The sequence below is a fragment of the Rhinatrema bivittatum genome, chromosome 16 (genome assembly GCF_901001135.1).
Source record: "Rhinatrema bivittatum chromosome 16, aRhiBiv1.1, whole genome shotgun sequence".
Classification (NCBI taxonomy): domain Eukaryota; kingdom Metazoa; phylum Chordata; class Amphibia; order Gymnophiona; family Rhinatrematidae; genus Rhinatrema; species Rhinatrema bivittatum.
In genome coordinates, this window is record NC_042630.1 from 66,539,978 (window position 1) to 66,544,954 (window position 4,977).

Consider the following 4,977-nt stretch of genomic DNA (forward strand, 5'->3'; position numbering starts at 1 on the left):
GGTACCTGTCTTTACAGGTAACAGCATTCAGGACCCTGTTATCAATACAGGGCCTCAGGCTCCCATCCTTCTTCTTTACAAAAAAGAACCTGATGCCCACCGGGGAGATAGATGGTCTTATAAACCCCTTGGCTAAGATTTCTTTAATAAATGTAGACTTCACCTGGGTCTCCGGGAGTGAGAGAGGGTAAGTTCTGCCCTTGAGTGGTGTGGAGCCAGGTAGGAGCTCTATAGGGCATTTGAACTTCTGGAGCGGGGGCAGAATATTGGCATTCTATTTGGAAAATACATCCTGGTATTCCATGTAAGGAGAAGGTAACCCGGAAAGGGTTGTGGAAGTCAGTACTGGTACGGACGGGACCACCTGCCATAAACAATGAGCTTGGCATCAAGGGACCCACTGGGTAAATTGAAGCGACTGCCAGTTGAAATGGAGTGAGTGTAATTGAAGCCATGGGAGACCAAGGACTATGGGGTGTACTGACCATTTCAGGATCAGGAGGATGATTTCTTCTTCATGGAGGGTCCCCACGGTCAGTTGGATAGCCATAGTATGGTGAGTGATACGGTCAGGTAGAGGTTCTCCTTGGATGGAGGCAATGCACAAATCCAGTGGTTGAGTGGGTATCTGTAGGAGAGTAACTACCTCTTGAAGGATAAAATTCCCACCGGCCCCAGTGTCCACGAGGGCAGTGGTGGTGAAGGAATGAGCCTCCCTGAGGAGGGAGAAAGGCAGCAGTAGCACCCAAGCTTGGGACCCCCACCGGGCTCAGGCTTTGGAGTTTCCCGGATGTACTGTACAGGTCTGGATAAGATGGCCAGAAGACCCACAGTAGAGGCAGAGACCAGACTTCCTTATTTGGAGGCATTCCTCGGGAGTAAGGCAGCTGGGGTTTATCTGCATTGGTTCTTCCAGGGGTTGAGGAATTGCCGGTAATGCCTTTAACTTGGGACTCTCAGACCAGGGTGGTTGCAGGGCCGGCAGATGGAGAGCCTTTACTTCTCGGTGATGCTCCCGGAGACGGTTGTCTATTCACCCAACCAGAGAGATAAGATCTTCCAAGGACTTAGGGATTTCTCGGGCAGACAATTTGTCTTTTAGAATGGGTGACAGTCCCTCAAGATAGAGTGTCTGCAGGCCGTCTTTCTGCCATCCCAATTCCATTGCCAGGGTTCAGAACTCCACAGTATATTCAGATAGCGAGTATGATCCCTGGCGGAGGTGGAGGAGATGGTGGCCAGCGACTGCCTGTCGGCCTGGGTCCTCGAAGGTGCATCAGAATGCTGAGATTAATTGAGGGAACTGCTGTAGTATTGAGTCGGCGTGCTCCCAAAGTGGGGAGGCCCATGCCAGGGCCTTCCCCTCCAGACGAGATAGAATGAACGTGATCTTCGTCATTTCATCTGGAAAGAGAGAAGGTTGCAGAGAGAACTGCATGTAGCATTGATTGATAAAACCTCGACAGAGACGAGGATCCCCATTGAAACGGGGAGGAGCTGGGAAGTGCAGCAATGCCCGTGAGGGCGATGAGGCTGAGGACGAGCTGTGGGCAAGAGCCCTTGGGTTGGCCAGAGTGGACTCTTCCAATTGAGAACGCTGTCTCTCCACTGAGGTGGCCAATGCTTTAATGAATTGTTGCTGCTCCTGGATACGTTTAGCCAGACCAGGGATGGCCCGCAGGGCGGGGGACTCCACCGAGTCCATGGCCTTAGCAACCTGTTGTGCTGGAGGTGGACCCTTGGCCTTGTGCAGGATTGGTATGGCCCTCTGGTTGGACCCAGAGAGTGCCTGTCACCAGGAGACGGAGCACACAAGGAGACAGAGGCTAGCTGGAGCTTCACCAATAGCAATCCGGGGTTTCCGCCCACCTAAGCCTGGCCCACCTAAGCCCGGACCACCTGGGCTTAGGTGGGCCTCGGAGGGTCTCCCGAAGAGATAGCAGAGAGGTGTGCCTACCAAAGGTGCATAGCTGGTGATGAAGGGATGAACTAGACCCAAATAAGGAGCACCGGAGACCTCTGGAAGGACACAGAATATGAAAGTCCTCCGGGCAAGATAGGCAGCGCCTATTGGTCTAGTATGAGGAAGGCCACAGGCACCATCCGAATAGGCTGGTCTGATGGTCACAGGAGTGAACAGAGTACCCAAATGGAGTGCAAGGGTCAAAGCCAGGGTATCCATCCGAGGGGAGTCAGCCAAACCAAGGGTCAGTTCCAAGATCAGTCCGAGCATAGTCAAGGCAAGCAAAGGTCAGTTCCAGGTGGCAGTCAACGTGGTCAGGCAGCAAAGGTCAGTTCCAGGCGGCAGTCAAACATGTTCAGAAGACAGGCAGTGGTCAGTTCCAGGCAGCGGTCAAACATGGTCAGGCAAACAGAGGTCAGCACCGTGAATCAGTCCGAGAAGGTACTTCTGGGGAGGATCGTGGAGCAGGAAGCAGGACAGATGCTGGGACACAGAGAGGACCATGGGAACACAGGAAAGCAGGAGCATTGGAACAACACAGGAACATAGGAACGCAGGAGCACTGAAACAACACAGGAACACTGGAACAGAGACTGGATAAATAAACACAGGATCAAGGAACGTAGGACGGAAATTAGCTACACCGGAGGTGTCGACCCGATTGCCAAGGCAAGGAACTGGAACCTGAGCCTTGCATTATATACAGGGCTCAGGTGACTTCACTATCGCGCGCCACAGGGAAACGTCCTGCGCTTGGCCCTTTAAATGGCCGGGCATTCCGCGTGCGCATGCTTATTTATTTATTTATTTATTTTTAGTTTTTATATACCGATGTTCCTGTATAATATACATATCACACCGGTTTACAAGGAACTCAAACTGAGGCCTCAGTGGGCAGTTTACATTGCAACAAGATAACAAGATAACAGATAATATGGGGGGGGCAGCGGAACTTGGCAAAGGATACAGAGATTAAGCATAAATAGCTAAATAGAGGTAACTAAATATACAATATACAGTAAACAATGTACATAAGGTGAGTTGGGTCAGAGACCAGGCTGATATTGTTTTCTTCCGGCTTTTAGCTTCCTGGGAAAGCTTGTGCAAAAAACCAAGTCTTTAGTTTCTTTTTGAAAGTAATGTGGCACGGTTCTAGGCGAAGGTCTAGAGGGAGCGCGTTCCAGAGTATGGGGCCAGCAGTGGATAGTGCGCGTTTCCTCAGGGAGGATTTTGCTGGCTGGGCGCGTAGCATATTTCTGTACGCACTTCTTGTCGGTCTCTTGGAGGTGTGAAGCTGCAGTTGAAAAGTTAAATTGAGAGGAGCGATGTTATGTAGGGCCTTGTGAATCATCATAATGGTTTTGAAGTGAATTCTGTATTTGATAGGTAGCCAATGTAGGTGCTGGAGAATGGGGGTGATATGGTCCCTTTTTTTGGTGTTTGTAAGAATTCTGGCCGTTGCGTTCATGACCATCTGAAGCGGTTTGGTGGTGCAAGCGGGGAGGCCGAGGAGGAGCGAGTTGCAATAGTCTAGTTTCGGTAATATGATGGCTTGTAGAACCAGGCGGAAATCTCTGTAGCGTAGTAGAGGTTTTAATTTTTTTAATACATGCAATTTAAAAAAGCACTCTTTTGTCGTGTTGTTTATGAACTTGTTGAGGCTGAGTCTGTTATCTAGGAGTACTCCCAGGTCTCTTACTTGTTGCGAAGTGATGTCTTTGGAGTTGATAGGAGATTGGCTAGCATTTGGAGTGATAGGTTGGACGTGATTTTCAGGGGAGATAAGTAGGATTTCCGTTTTGTTTGTGTTTAAAACCAAGTTGAGTCCTGCAAGTAGTTTGTTTATTGATGTGAGGCAGTTATTCCAGAATGCCAAGGCTTTGTGTAGAGATTCCGTTATAGGGATGAGTATTTGTATGTCATCCGCGTAAAGGAAGTGAATTAGCTTGAGATTGGTAAGGAGGTGACAGAGCGGCAGAAGATAGATATTAAAAAGAGTGGGTGAGAGGGATGATCCCTGTGGAACACCCATCTTGGATGCAGTAGGGTGAGACTCTTTGTTATTTATTTTGACCTTGTAAGCCCTATTTTCTAGGAATGATTTGAACCAGTTAAGCGCTGATCCTGTGATGCCAATGTCGACTAGATGCTGTAAGAGGCACGAATGATTCACAGTGTCGAATGCCGAAGAAAGATCCAGAAGAGCGAGGAGGCAAGGTTGACCTTTTTCCAGATTGAAGAGGATAGAGTCTGATAGTGTGGCTAGTAGCGATTCAGTGTTCCGGGTCTTACGGAAGCCGAATTGGTTTGAGGTAAGGATGTTGTTTTCATCTAGGAATTCTGAGAGTTGTCTGTTTACAATTTTCTCCATAATTTTGGCGATCATTGGTAGGTTTGCTATGGGTCTGAAATTGGCTGGGTCCGCTGTGGTGAGGTTGGGTTTTTTGAGGAGAGGTTTGAGCATTGCCATCTTGAGTTGGTTGGGGACGTGGCCTTGGGTAAGCGAGCAATTAATGATGTCTGCGATGGGTTTAGCAATGATGTTATGGATGGAGCTCAGCAGGTTGGAAGGGATGTGATCTGATGGATGAGACGATGGTTTTATTTTCTTAATTATGTTCTCTATTTCTAGTGTGGTTGTTGGCTCGAAGGAGTCGAGAGCTGCTGTGGTTGAGTGCACTGCTTGAGAGCTAGAGATGATTGAGGAATTGGGAGGCGTCAGGGTCCCCTTGAGGGGGGCGACGAGAGTGGAGATTTTTTTGTCAAAGTAATCAGCTAGTTCGTTAGCTTTGTTAAATGCTTGTTCATCTGGTATGATAGGCATGTATGGTCTAGTAAGGGCTTAGGGGCGGACCCAATGCCAGAGAGGTCGCTGAGCCCTGGAGAGGGGAACTGAGCGACGTTGAGGGCCTTGAAGGCCCGGGAGAGGCCAAGGGACACCGTGGACATCGGGAGCTAGCAGCGCCTACAAGAGAGGATGGACCAGGCCTAGTGGAGGGGAGCCTGAGGTGAAC